The sequence below is a fragment of the Manis pentadactyla genome (assembly GCF_030020395.1).
Source record: "Manis pentadactyla isolate mManPen7 chromosome 15 unlocalized genomic scaffold, mManPen7.hap1 SUPER_15_unloc_1, whole genome shotgun sequence".
NCBI classification, from domain to species: domain Eukaryota; kingdom Metazoa; phylum Chordata; class Mammalia; order Pholidota; family Manidae; genus Manis; species Manis pentadactyla.
In genome coordinates, this window is record NW_026644588.1 from 3,169,300 (window position 1) to 3,184,624 (window position 15,325).

Here is a 15,325-nt window from a genome sequence, read left to right on the forward strand (position 1 = left end):
CCACTATGCCCTCCATTCTCCCATCTTTAAAAGCAAACGTTGTTGTACACACTGCAGCAGTGGGGACCCTGGCTGTCCCCACACCCCTCTTCAGGTCACAGACCTGGCCTTCATCACACCCCATGGAGGCCTGATACCCCTCCCTGCAGCACCGCCAGCCTCAGGAGGCCTGACACCCCTCCCTGCAGCACCACCTGCCTCAGGAGGCCTGACACCCCTCCCTGCAGCCACCCCCAGCCTCATGAGATCTGACACTCCTCCCTGCAGCCACCCCCAGCCTCAGGAGAGGGGCTCAGCGCCCTGGTGCTCACTGCTGCACACAGATGACTACGTCAAGGCTGGTCCCGTCTCACCTCCTGGAAGGAGAACCTCTGGTCAGGTGACACTATATAAAGGTTTTCACGCCGATAGTAACACATAACTCCGTTTCCAGGAAATAATTGTTAAATATTTAAAAAATACAGAATTGCAAAAACATAGCTATATGTGTGTAAAATATTGAAAGAGAGTCAGTTGTAAGCTCTGAGCAGATTTCTTTTTAATTTCACCTTTACTGATGCGTAGGTTTTTGGTGCAGAGTGTGCGAGGGCTTCCCAGGAGGGCGGGATCTGAAGAGATGGTGGGGGAACTCACCGGTTGGCCTAAGGAGGCTTCTGTCCGCGAGTCCCTCCTCAGCAGTGGGCAGCAGGGGACCGTCCTTTCCACACCGGGAGGTCCTCCATGTGGTTGTAGCAAAGGAAGGGAATGCGATGACTCTAAGCATTAAACGGCATGTTTTCTGCCTTCAGGATTGGCTTCTAAGACAGACTCATGTTCCCTGAGGCCAAAGTCTGGAAAAAGAGGAGGAGGACGGCAGAGAAGGAGCCAGGAATGGCTGTTCCTCAGGTAAAGTCCCTACCCTTTGGGTGACCTTCTGTGTCTCCTTCCTGAAGGGCCCTTCCTGGGTCTCCCTGAGCCCTGACCCTGACTGCGTGTCCCCTGGTCACTGCACTCGCCCGTCCGCACCTCTCATCCCCACTTAGGTTCCATGTCAGCTGACCCAGTGACATGGGGCCTGTGCGGGGGCTCCCTGGGCATCGTCCTGGGCAGGGCTTCCCACCGTGTTCAGGGGACAGGGCGTCGGGGTGGGTGGGCAGCAGGGATGCGTCGGGGGCTGTGCCTGGATGCACCGTCAGCTCTCCGTAGCCCGGATGAAAGAGGCTGCAGGGGGAAGCCACGTACTGATGTTCATAAGTATGTGGTAAGTTGTGGGAAAGGAGACCAAAAAGGGGCAATCTTCTCTGCCTGATTTTGAATATATTTGTAGCTGGACATGTGAGTCACTGGCTCAAAATCTTAATGATTGGAAACACCATCAGAGACAGAGGGCGTGGGATTCTATCATGCATTTTAAGCTATGGCGTCCACCTTTCCGGCACGGATGGCTCCTGCTTCGTGTGCGTCGTAATGACCTGGCTGGGACTTCCGGTACTTCAGCACTTTGCACGGTACTCCGGGCAGGGTGCATCCTGGGCCGCTCCCCAGGCTTGAAGGGGAGCTTCCAGTCTCAGCACTGCGTGTGCCGTTCTGTGTGTGCCTTTCATATAGGGCCCTGCTCGCGTGTACTATTCCTGGTTCCTTCAGTGTTTATCTTCAGAGTTTGTCAAACGTTGTCAACGACGTTTTTCCCATTAACTGAGATGATTGTGTGTTTCTTTTCCCTTCCTTCCTATTAATGGAGCGCATTAACATTGAGTGGTTTTGTATGTTGAATATTCCCAGCTGTGCAGGAATAATTCCACCTGTGGTGGTCTGTACTGGTTTGAATGTGCTGTTGAGTTCCATTTGCTCGTGTGTTAAGGATTTTTGCATCGATGTCCTTCAGGAATATCGGTCTCTACTTTTCTTCCTGTGTCTTTTTCTGGGTTTGGTATCAGAATCATGCAATTCCATAGAAGTGTTTCTGAAGATTTATAGCAGGATTCGTGTTTATTCTTCCGTAAGTATTTGGTAGGCTCCTGGGGAAGCCTTCTGGCCCTGGGTGTGTGTTGGAGGTTTCTGAGGACCGCGTGACTCTCTCTAGTTGTTAACTGTTCCCATTTTCTTTATTACTCGGTGATGCGGCTGCGAGGTTGTATGTTTCTCTGAATGTTCCCGTTTTTCTAGGATATGTAATTTCTTGGCATATAATTGTTCACAGTATTTTCTTGTAGACCATTTTCCACATTTCTGGGACACCTGTTGCAGTGTCCCCCTTTCATTTCTGATTTTCCTTGAGGGCTCCCCCTCTCTCTCTCTCAGCCTAGCTAAATGTTTGTCAATTTCTAAATCTTTCAGAAAACCTGTTGTTGGTCTCTTGATTTTTAGGTTTTCCTAGTCTCTGCTTCATTTCTCCCTGCTCTGATCTTACTCCTTCTGCTAAATTTTGGGCAGTTTGTTATTTTTCTGATTTCTTGAGGTATAAAATCCTATTTCTGATTGGAGACCACTCCTTTTCTGTAATGTAAGACTTACCACTGCAGGCAGGCATCCTCCTCAGTGCCGCTGTCACTGCGTTCCCCGAGTTTGCTGTGTTGTATTTCCATTTTTATTGTGATAGTTCTAAAAATCCATGTGATTTCTTCTTTGATCCATTTATTATTTAAGCACGAGGTGTATTATTTCCACATGTTGTCGAGTTGTCTCTTTTCCCTCTGCTATTTGTTTCTAGCTTCACTGTGGATAGAGAAGATACATATTATTATTTAAATCTTCTGAAATTTTTAGTTTTGTGTCACAACATGTGGCCTGTCCTGCAGAATGTCCCGCGTGCGCTTGCGTAGAAGGTGCCCTGCGGCTGTGGGGGGGGTGTCCTTCCCGGCTGTCGGGCCCGTCGGGCTGTGGAGCCGTGTGAGTCCTCGGGCTCCTTGCCCGTCTGGCTGGTTGTTCTGTCCGTGTTAACACTGGGGTGTTGGCCCTCATACTGTTTCTGCGATGCTGTCTGTCTCTCCGTCCCCTCCTTCCGTGTTTGCGTCATCGCTGTGAGAGTGCGGGCATGTTCGTAATGGCTGCATCTTCCCGGGAATGGTCCCTCTTGCCATAATACTGCCCTTTGTCTCTTGTGACATCTCCCGTCTGGCCTCTTTCCTGTGCCCTGATACGGCTGCTGCTGCTGTCTGGGGCGTCCCGGTGGCACCGAGGATCTTTCCCTCCTTCCTTTTGAGCCTCTCCCTGTCCTGAGATTCATGCGTGTGTAGTTTGCCTTGACAGGGGTGAATGGCAGGAGCCCTGGGCAGTGCCCTTTTCTCCACAGTCATTTCAGAAGAAAAGCACCCAGTGTTGTAGTGATCATGGCGTTTGTTGAAATTTCTAGTGTAATAACAGTTTTTTTCCCCAATATCCTTTCTTCATGATTTTTCAATTATCCAATAGTTGCTTCTAGTGTTCATTTTTGTGGTCTTTTATTTTTCTTAATGAGCTGTAATGTAATGTGTAAAGCTGATAACTTCCTAAGCTCGAGTCATTATTAGTGTCGATTTTTTTCCTTGTACTTTCCCCTTGTCCTCCCTTTGAATGATGTTGACAAACTAAAATTAGTACCATTGATTTATTTTCATTGTCCCAAAGATGGTGAAATACATACACATTTTTATGTGTATGTGTCGAAAAAAATCGACACTAATAATGATGAAAAAAGAACAATCCAAAAATTTGTCAAGAGACACCTTTTCCCACGGCAGGTAATTGGTGTATTTGTAGGTACATGTTACAAGTACATAGATGTGTAAGTCCATTGTTGTTTTAAAAGATACCTTATGGTAAGCAAGTTTATATTTTTAGCAATGGAAATTATATCTTCAGTATGTTCCTTGGCCTTCTACCTATTTCTTCCACTGTTGTGTTAATTATTTAAATGTACTTTTTGCATGCATATGTGTGTACGTATAATTTCCTTTTCTGCAGTCCCATGTTGTTAACCTTGGCGTTATTTCCAGTGTCCTGGCAGAGGACCCTCTGTCCGGGTACTTGAGTGCTCTGTTACTTAGCTGTTGGATTCTTTCTGTTTAAATGTAAAGGTCGACCGCCTGAGTTCAGGCGCTTGCTGTGTTGTTTCTTAGCTGTTGGACCAGAGGCCAGTTTCCTACAGTGTCTATGACACAGTTTTACCTCTGTAACATGAGATGGGCAGAGAACTTCCTCAGATGAACTATTAATGCTGATAACATGTTAGTACATGTAAAGCATTGAGTAGCACCCAGCATGATAGAAGCGTTAAAGCCTTAAGCCACTGCTCTTGCTGTCCTCACAATGTTTAGTTTAGGTTCCTTCTTTTCTTTAAACGTCCCCTGCTTTACTTCGTCTGCATATGGGACACCACTCATTATGCAGAACATGCCTTTACACTTCTCTATAGAGCATCCAGTGCTTCATTTGTATTTCTGTGTTCAGTGTGTGGTCCACCCGATTGAGAAGTGCACAGATTTAGAGCACATCGTGGCCTCTTATGGAAAAGCATAAGATAGTAATGTTAGAGGCACATAACTCACTCAGAATTCCTATATGCGTATCTGTCAGAACATACAGTTCATCCACATCTCCCCCGACACCTCTGTCTCCTCATTTCGTGTGAGGATCTCCCCTCATGCTCCTTCATGAAATCTGTTTTCATTTCAGGGACGGTTGGCCTTAAGGGATGTGGCCGTCAGATCCCCCAAGAGGAGTGGGAATGCCTGGACCCTGCTCAGCGGGCCTTATACTGGGACGTGATGCAGGAGAACTACAGGAACCTGGTGTCCCTGGGTGAGGATGGCGTTCCTGCAGAAGTGGGGGTTGGGTATCTCTGCCTTTTCTCTGGTTTGCCCCCAAGGAACCCTCGCAGTGTGCTACTGAGGCCAAAGCCCCTTCAGTCAGACATGGAGAGCTTTGTAATGTGGCGTCTGCACCTTCACTTTACTCCTTTTTCAGATGACACGGCTGAGATAAATATGTGTAAAGCCCTGTGCTGTGCTTTCCAGTAGCCACTTTCCTGTTTGCTGCCTCTCTGCTTTCCATTCAGCAGTTCTTGGAAGAGACCAGATGTCTCACTGTTCTGTTCCCTGTGCATTCAGGAGGCAGGTGGTTGGAGGGGTTTGTGCAGTAGGTTTCTAGACCTGTCTGAAGTGTCCTTCTCTCCTCACCTGAGCCCGGAGCTAGGATTCTAGAAATGCCACAGCACGTCCCATTCCTTTCCTCATAAACTGATTCATCCTGTGGCAAAGTCCATGGAAGGTGTGAACTTGGAAAATGAGGAAATTATCTGCTTTCCAAAACCCAGGGGTTGAAGAGGCAGAGGATAGGTATTCCTGTTGGACGAGGGAGAAGCAGAGAAGAAGGATGCATTTATGGCCCCCAGGCAGGTCCGAACCCCAGCATGGAAAAGTCCGTGAGGTTTAAGGCTAGAGAACAATCCTTTTTACTTTGTGTTCTGCCCTCCAGACCTGCTGGACAGCAGACCTACTTCTGGACCCAGTGTGTCTGGGGTTCTGCCCCACCCTGGGTTCTCCTCGGCTGGGATGAAAGCCCACAGTTCTTTGGGGAGGCATCTGGCGTGTTGAGTGTGAGGCAGTGCCCTGCACTTTGAAACTGGCCAGGAAGCCCTGGTGGCCGCTGACTTGCCTTTTGGGTCATTCTTTGTGCTGACAAAGAGAGCAAGTTCGCAGGCAAGTATCTTAGTGGTCCCGTCTTGTAAAGTTCAGTCTTTCTTTTGTCTCCCCTTTCCCTTCAGTTCAAACTGACAGTTTTCCTTCTGATGTAGTTTATTGAGGCCTGTAGTTCAAACCCCTAGTAACCAAGCAGTAGCTTGGCCACCGCCTTAGTGTTCTCCTGCACATGCGTCCTCATGTTTTTGCAATACGTTAGGCTGAGGATTTCCAAATCTTGATGTTGCTGTTTGCTTCATAACTGTCTTCAAGTTATTTCCCTCATCACATTTAAGCACGAGCAGTTGGAGAAACCAACCTGTACTAAAACCCTTGGCTTAGAAATCTCCTCAGCTAAACATGCCATTTCATTGCTTATAACTTCTATCTTTTGCAGAACTCTAGAACATGAACACGAGTCAGCCGGGTTCTTTGCCACTATGTAGCAAGGCTTGCCTTTTCTGCCTTGTACAATAAAATACTTCTCACTTCCTTCTGTGAGTGCATCAGAATGGACTTTACCGGATTATCACCATTTGATACACGATTAGATACGTTCTCTCTAAGAAGAGGGTTGCTTTGCTTTCTGCACACCTCTCTCCTTTCCTCTCTGAGCCATCTCCTGAATCACATTTGACTTTGCCTTCGCCTTCATAGGCCTCACCGTAAAGCATGCACCTCAAAACGTCCAGTCTTGGCCGATGACCCCGTTTAAAGCCGCTTGCATATTTTCAGTATTTCTTAGAGCAGCACCCACTCCTCGGTACCAATTTCTGTCTTAGTCAGTTCATAATGTTACAGCAAAATACCGAAAACTGGGTGGCTTAGGACATTTGTCACATTTGTTTCTCACCATTCTGGGGATGGGAAATCCAAGATAGGGTGCCAGCAGGGTCAGAGGAGGATCCACCTCCTGATTGGGGCTGCTGACTCCTCGTGTCTTCTTGGGGGACAGAGAGAGAGAGAGACAGGGCTGGTGCTCCGCCCCCTCGCTGTGACGGCACTGCTGCCATCTGTGGGGACTCCACCCTCACGCCTCCTCACCTCCCAGATGGCCCACCTCCAGACTGGACGTTTGATCACAGCATGTGAATTTAGGGGGATCCACAGGTACTTCCTTAATTGCATATGCAAATTCCATTTTTAGTTTTCAAGGAACTGCTCTACCGCTTCCGGTTGCAGCTGCATTTTACTTTTCTTTCCAGATTAAAGAAGAATTCCTATTTTTTGACATCCTCAGTATTTCTTTCCTGTTTTTTTTTTTTAAATAGTAACCATCCTCATACGTGTGAAATGAGAGATTTCTTCGTGGCTATAGAACTTACATTTCTCTACTGGCTAGTGATACTGAATGTCCTCTCCTATGTATGTTTGCCGTCTGTAAGTCCTGTGTAGAGAAATGTCTATAGGTCCTTTGTCTTTTAATTAGAATCATTGGGGTTAGTTTTGATTGAGTTGTAGGAGTCTGTGGTATTATGATTTATAATCGAAAATATGTATTCGGTACCCATCACCTTTTCTGCTCAAAACTCCTAGAACCCGTGTTACTTCCTGAATGATAACACCAATGGGAACATCTCTTGTTAATATATTTGGTCTCTTGTCCTTAGTTGCTAAAATTCTTTCAGTCATGAAGGTGAAATGGGTGTCTTAGTCATTACAAGCCCCTTCAGACACATCTGAGTTTGGGAATGAGGTGCATTTTTGGAAATCTAAGGATGGTGGGCTGCTTGCCAGGAAAGCCCACCCTGTGGGTACAGGGGTCCTCTGGTCCCACCCCCTGACTTTGAGTCCAGTCAACAATGGCCAACGATTCAATTCGTTACGCCTGTATACTGAAGCCCCCATGAAGACCCAGACGGACCCTTTGGAGAGATTGTGCATCGATCAGCACCTGGAGGTCGGGGAGTGGGGTGCGCGGGGAGAGGTCGCGGATGCCCCACAGCCTTTGCCCCTCTTGTGCCCTATGTGTCTCTTTCATCTGGCCTTTCTGGACTTCCCTGAGGGACTGGTAATTTAGTAAGTAAAACGTTTCTGTGAATTCTGAGAAATAATTGAACCAAAGGAAGAGGTTCATTTCAACCTGTACTGTACAGCTATTTGGTCAGAAGTCCAGGAGTGACACTTAGATGTGATTGGAATTGGAAGGTGGCCTGGGTCCGGGGCAGCCGTTTACGACTAAGCCTTTGCTTAACTTGTCGTATCTGACACTGTCTCCAGGTAGTGTCCAGATTGCGCTGAAGTGTAGGACACCCAGGGGGTGCCGGAGCACTGCTTGTTGGTGTGGGAACCCCCCGCCCATGGAGGAGAGACCAGACCGTTTCAGCATTCTTATATGTTCTCAATATTACCCCGCACGTGATTTGTAAAATTTTTCTCCCATCCCGTATATTACCCTTATTTAACTCTATTGTGTCCTTTTATGTGCTTCACTTTCTGATTTTGATGTAGTTCCACTTACATGGTTTTCCTTTGTTGGCTGTGCTTTGTGTATTTGACAAATCTTTGCTGAGTCCAATATCATGAAGCTTGTCCCATTTTCTTCAGGAATTTTATATTTTTAGCTCTTCAGTCTAGGAAGTTGATAACATTTTGAGTTAATTTTTGTGTATGGTGTGAGGTAATACTATAACTTCATTCTTTTGCATGTGGATATACAGTGTTCACAGCACCTTTGTGGAATAGCCTGTTTTTCCCCCTTTGAGTGCCCTTCACAGCTTTGGGGACATCGATTTACCACACGTACAAGAGTGTGTTTCTGATGTGTCTGTTCTGTTCCACTGTCTCTGTATCTTGTCTTTGTACTAGTACCATGTTGTTTTGATACAGCTTTTTAATACGTTTGAAACTAAGGAAGTATGAGAACTCCAACTTTGTTCTTTTCAAGGTTGTGTTTGCTGTTCAGCGGCCCTTGAAATTTCATACAAATCGAGATGGATGGATGGATTTCTTCAAAAGATGCTGTTGGGACTTCGCCGGGATTGCCCTGTGTCTGTCAGTTTTTTAGGTAGTGTGACGTCTAGACAGTTTTGAGTCTTCCATCCGTGAACTTGGGATGTTTCGTATTTGTGTCTCTAATTGCTTTCAGTCATCTTTTCAGTTTACAGTGTACAGCTCTTCCGTTCTTAGGCTAAGGTTATGCCAAACTGTTTTAGCCTTTTCAATGCTATTGGAAATGGAATTATTTCTTCATTTCCTTGTGGATATATAGGAACAATTAATTTTTCCGTGTGTATATCTTGAGCGTTTTTTAACTCATCCAATACTTTCTGCACTTTTTTTTTTTTTTTGCTATTGAATCTTCAGGGTTTTCTCTGTTTCTATCATGTCAGCTGTGAACAGAGATAATTTGCCTCTCCTCTTTCTAGTTGGCAGGCAGCACAGGCTTGTTCCTGATGTTAGAGAGAAGTTTTCACTCCGTCATCAGTTTGACGTTAGCTGCAAGCTCTTTATGTGTGGCTTATTATGTCAAGGTTTTTTTTTTTTTTCTGTTCTTAGTTGACTGCGGGTTTTCATCAAAAGGATTATCTGTTGACTTATTCATGAATTTAAATGAATGATCATGGGGGTGTTTTACTCATTCTGTTAATAGGGAGTATTACGTGGAATGATTTTTATATGTTGAACCATCTTACATGGAATGATTGTCATATGTTGAACGATCTTTGCTTGCCAGGAATATATGCCCTCTGGTCATGTTGTATAGGCCTTTTTATGTGCATTTAAAAATGGTTTACAGTTGTTTTGTTGTTGATTTTTATGTCATCCATTAGGCATCATTGAGTATTCTCGTGGGTTTTCTCATTAATCTTGCTGTGGGTTTTTCAATTTTGTCAGTCTTTTCAGGGTACCAGCACTTGATTTACTGCCAACTGTTATGAACTTTCATACATTTTTTTGTCTCACTGTTTTGGGGGTAGTCATTTGAGAGCTGCAGCTTTTGGACTAGTTTTATGTAGATTCCAAAATAATTTTTTCTGTGTATATCATTGTTAATTTAGTGTCTCCATGGGTAGTGAGTGCCTGGGGTTTACTGCTCTCCTTTCCTGATGGCCACGTCTATTTTATTAAAGAGATTGTGTGAAGAGACTGAGGGATATGAGTTTAAGTATTTACAGAAGCCCAGCAAAAAGGACACTATGTTTTTAACAAAAAACAAAGGATCTACTCCTATCACATTTGTATGTGAAATTTAAGCTTCTTTTTAAAAACTAAATTGTGTAATTCGTGATGAAGTGAGATTCCTTTTTAAACTCATTTGGTTGCATCCTTGAAATGCTCTGTCTTGTAAAAAAGCCTCATACTAGCTTTGCTTCCCAAATAAACTGCCCACCAAGCCAGGAGATGAGCATTCAGAACCCGTCTCCCTACTTTGTTTTACTGGTTGCAAAATTTTATTGTCTATGAATGTGTGTGTACAGAATAAACTCATCCATCATTTTTGATGGGCATTTCTTGGTTTTTCTTCCCCAGTCCTGCTGAAAACATTGCCCATATCTCCTGGAAAATCTCTATATGTTTCTCCTGAATATATTCTTAGAAGTGGAGCTCATGGGATATTAATCTTAAAAAATTTTATAGCAAACATTGCAATAGACAAAATCTTTCTCTGTGCAACATCACGTATTGTCCCTTTTAAATCTCTTCCATTTTTTCCCATGCTTATAATTCTAAAAGTCAGAAACAGCATAGTATTCTTGTACTTTTTAAACAGTTCTTTTCTAAAAAGAATGGTATTTTAGTTGCCCTTGTATAATTACATTTGTACAGATGTGCGAGCAGAAGCTCTGCTCCCCTTGCCCCTTGGCCCTCTGCTCCTCTCCTGCCCTGCCCAGTGCAGACCTGTCCTCACGTGGGAGCTCGATCGGGATGAAATACACTGTTGCTTCCTAACTCATTAAGTCTGTACTCCTGAGCTCCCACTTTCCACAGCACTTCTTTTACCCTCTCTCCTCAACAGTGCAGTAAACACACTATAAAAATGCTCCCCCCTTTAAAAATTTTTTTATTAAGCTATTATTGATACACACTCTTATGAAGGTCTCACATGAAAAAACGTGGTTACTACATTTACCCATGTTATCAGGTCCCCACCCAAACCCCAGTGCAGTCACTGTCCATCAGTGCAGCAAGATGCCACAGACCCCAGTGCAGTCACTGTCCATCAGTGCAGCAAGATGCCACAGATTCACTATTTCCCTTCTCTGTGCTACACTGTTCTCCCCGTGATCCCCCACACCATATGCAGTAAGCATAAATACCCCTCAATCCCCGTCTCCCTCCCTGTCCACCTGCCCTCCCACACTTCTCCCCTTTGGTAACCGCTAGTCCCTTCTTGGAGTCTGAGTCTGCTGCTATTTTGTTCCTTCAGTTTTGCTTTGTTGTGATACTCCACAAATGAGGGAAATCATTTGGCACATGTCTTTCTCTGCCTGAAAAATGCTCCCTTTTTAGCCACTGAACAGCTTTCTCGAGACGATGTAATTGGGTGTGCACAGGGGTGATGTCTCAGAAACCATTCGTAGGAGGGATGGCTGAGTAATTGTTACTGACTCAGCTCAACTCTTGTATTTCTTCCCTTCAAGTATTTCTTTCTAAACTGGTGGTATTTGTTGTAATCTTTTGTAACCTGTACTGCCTGGGTGGGCAGTCATTTTTTTGTTTTTTAGACCTTTTTTTAAAGGTATTATTGATATACACTCTTATGAAGGTTTCACAGGAAAAAACGTGGTTACTACATTAACCCATATTATCAAGTCCCCCCATACCCCAAGGCAGTCACTCTCCATCAGTGTAGTAAGATGCCACAGATCCACTATTTCCCTTCTCTGTGCTACACTGTTCTCCCCATGATCCCCCACACCCTGCATACTAAACATAATACCCCTCAGTCCCCTTCTCCCCCGGCTTCCCACCCCTCCCCTTTGGTAACCACTAGTCCCTTCTTGGAGTCTGTGAGTCTGCTGCTATTTTTGTTTCTTTGGTTTTGCTTTGTTCTTATGCTCCACAAATGAGGGAAATCATTTGGCACTTGTCTTTCTCTGCCTGACTTATTTCACTGAGCATAATACCCTCCAGCTCCATCCATGTTGTTGTAAATGGTAGGATTTGTTTCTTTGTTATGGCCGAATAGTATTCCATGGTGTATAAGCACCACCTTTTCTTTATCCATTCATCTACTGGTGGACACTTAGGTTGCTTCCATATCTTGGCCATTGTAAATAGTGCTGCCGTAAACATAGGGGTGCATATGTCTTCTTGAATCTGAGAAGTTGTTTTCTTTGGGTAAATTCCTAGGAGTGGAATTCCCGGGTTGAATGGTATTTCTATTTTTAGTTTTTTGAGGAACCTCCATACTGCTTTCCACAATGGTTGAACTAGCTTACATTCCCCCCAGCAGTGTAGGAAGGCCCCCCTTTCTCCGCATGCTCGCCAGCATCTGTTGCTCCTCTTCTTTTCTGTGCTGGCCGTCCTCACTGGTGTGAGGTGATGGCTCATGGTGGTTTTCATTTGCATTTCCCTGATCATTAGCGACGTGGGTCATCTTTCCATGGGCCTGTTGGCCGCCTGAATTTCTTCTTTGGAGAATTGTCTGTTCATATCCGCCCATTTTTTAATAGGGTTATTCGGTTTTTGGGTGTTGAGGTGTTTGAGTTCTTTATCTCATACTGTAGGATGCCTTTTTGTTTGGCTGATGCTGTCCTTTGCTGTACAGAAGCTTTTTAGCTTGATGTAATCCCATTTGTTCATTTTTTATTTTGTTTCCCTTGACTGAGGAGATACATTCAGGAAAAAGTTGCTCATGTTTATATTCAAGAGATTTTTGCCTATGTTTTCTTCTAAGAGTTTTATGGGTTCACGACTTACATTCAGGTCCTTGTCCATTTTGAGTTTACTTTCGGGTATGGGGTTAGACAATAATGCAGTTTTATTATCTTGCATGTAGCTGTCCAGTTTTGCCAACACCAGCCAGCTTATTCTTTAACTTAACCTGTTTGCTGTTTCTTCCTCTTCTTCCAGCTCCTTAATGGAATAACTTTGTAACCAGGGCAGGAGACAGACCTCCAAAGTGTAAATAAACTTACATGGACAAAGAATGCTGAAGTCTGAACCAATGCAGTCACCTAAATAACCCTATTCTTAAGACAAAACTTCGAGGGAATTATGAATCACCTGTGTACATCATGCCTTATGCAGACCCTTACCCAAAGGCCCTATAAAACCCCAGACCCTAAACCCTTAAGTGCACCTCCTCTCTGAGGTTGCCCACACTCCCCTTTCTTTGAGTGTGTTGCTCTCCCTGTTCTACTCCAGATGAGTAGGGAGGGGCTACTGAGCTCCGATCCTGGTGGGCTCGCAAGTCCCTGCTGCCTGGGTGACCCAGACAGGACTGCAGCTTTATGATTATGCTCTTTAGTAGCCTGCCTGAAAAATGTCCTTTCTTTGCCTTTAGGAAGTTCTCAGAGCATCATCTCACTCCATCCAGTGCTCTGAGGCGCCCCCAAATCCTGGGGTGGTAGGGCTTAGTCCCCATGCTGTGCAGATCCAAGCGGACAGTGGACGCCAGGCCACCCTGGCTTTGGGAGTTGGCAGGGGATCTGCCCTATGCGGAGCAGCAGTTCAAGAGCTCCCCTTTCCTTCCTCTATTTCTCCTTCCTCTCTGCTGTATTCAGGCACACCTGCCTTTATCTGTCTTGACTCTAGCCCACTCTTCCCCCCCCCCCCCCCCCCCCCCGTGTGTACGCAAATACCCCTGCCTTTGTCTGCCTTGACTCTGGCCTGCCCCTCCCTTGAAGTGCTTTCAAATAAAACCTCCACTCTGCTTCACTCCTGTGTCTCCGCCCTTCAGGTCTTTGTTGCGGTGGGACAAGGACCGAGGCCAGTGAACTCAACCCACAAAAGAATTAAAAACAATTTTTTAGTTGATTTGAGTATGCAACCAAGCTTGAAAATCACAGTGCTAGACCCTTATCTCTTCAGGGGTTGTCTGGTAATTGTCTGGCCTGGAACAACTGGGGATTTTGTAAAGGATGCTGTTTGCTGCAGTGTCCTTGGCTGGGTGAAGGAGCGTAGAGTCAGTCCTTAACTTCCTCCTCCATCGGTCACCCCCCCTCCCCCGCCTGCCCTCCCATGCCCTGTTGCGCCCAATTCTGACTCAGACTGAAGTTTGGGAACCATTGCACCCAACCAGGGGTTGGCAGGTGTTTTCTGTCAAGGCCCCAATAATGAACATTTCAGCCTCTGAGCCACCTGGTCTCTGTGACAACTCTTGCCATTGTGACATGAAATGAACTATTTCACAGGTAATTTTGTAAATGAACATGCGTGGCCATGTTCCAATGAAACTTTACTTATGGATACTGAAATTTGAATTTTCTGTAACTTCCATGTGTCAGAAAATACTATTTTCTTTCATACGCTCTCATCCTAGACCCTGGGCTTCGTGGGCATGTCTGTCCCCTCGATTGTGGAGAGAGGTTTGCCTGCGTTCAGACGCACTAAATTGTTCACATTTACCATGTACGATTCTTTGTAAATCAATTATCCCCTAGTAAAGCTGTTAAAAATACGATTCCTATTCTGATTTTTTCCAACCATATAAAACACAGTGGAGACGATGGTTGTACAGTGATGTGAAATGTACTCAATGCCACAGAACTTCACACTTGAGAATGGTTAAGATGGTAGATTTATGTTCTATTTACTTTGCCACTAAGAAAAAAAGCCAACAACAAAAAAAAGCGAAAAAATGTCAAAATGCAAAATGTAGGGACTGTACACAAACAGGCGACTTGCCAGATCGGGCTGACCCTGTACTGGGCGGCCAGCTCTTTGACGATGGTTTTAGGATCTTCGCTGTGCACCGAGTCTACAACATAAAACCTGGCACTTACGAGGATTTAAAGTATATTTGTTTAATCAACAAATAATGAAACCTTTGCCGTGTGACCCTATCATTCTCCCGATAACTTTGGAGGGTCTCAGGCATCGCTGGGCACTTTATTGTCGTGGTTCTGGAGCTGACTGAGTGAAAATGTTGAGGTCTCTAGATTCAGGGGGCAGCGGGGCCTTCTGAGTGACACAGGGCCCCTCAGCTTCAACTTCAGGACCAGCAGCTCCAGGGGGGACCTCCCCACAGGCAGCTGGAAGTCCTGGTGGCCGGATGAGACGCTGGGCTGCGGTGCATGACTCATCTGAGGGCCAGGGTTGCATACTCGCTGGGCTGGGTCTCCCTGGGCACTGAGGAGGGCGTCTCAGCCGTACCCCTGCTGGGGGTGCTGCAGGTCAGCTGGGAGTAGGTGATGTCCTGTGAGCCTACGACTTCAGAGGCCTAAGGAAGGAAGGGAGGATATGAAACGGTGCTGTACACGGGGCCCCAAGGGGCTGTTGGGGGTGGGGCAGGGGAGGAAACTTACCTGCCCGCGCAGCGGTGCGGCCGCCTCTGGCTGTCTATCTCTCCGGGCAGCATCTAGAGGGTGGAGGAGGGGAATTCTCACCACAGGGTCAGTGTCCTTGAGGCTGAGGACGGAGCTCTGGCTCCCTCCCCACTGTGAGGACCCCGCACGAAGGCGGCCATCTGCAAGGGGACCCTTGCCAGGAACCGGAACGCCTGCCTCTCCATCTGGGACCCCCAGCCTCCAGAATGGGAGGAAGAAGCCCACTATTTGTTGTGAAGTCCCCAGTCTGTT

At 45.8% G+C, this 15,325-nt stretch overlaps 1 long non-coding RNA gene across 1 annotated transcript; it reads right to left on the reverse strand.

Moving 5' to 3' along the window:
• Nucleotides 1–14,531: 14,531 nt before the first annotated feature.
• Nucleotides 14,532–15,316, reverse strand: LOC130682286 (uncharacterized). Its single transcript, XR_008995529.1, has 2 exons — nucleotides 15,053–15,316; nucleotides 14,532–14,967 (listed from the first exon to the last, which is right to left on the reverse strand). It is a non-coding gene; the product is annotated as an uncharacterized LOC130682286 (long non-coding RNA).
• Between the last annotated feature and the right edge of the window lie 9 nt (nucleotides 15,317–15,325).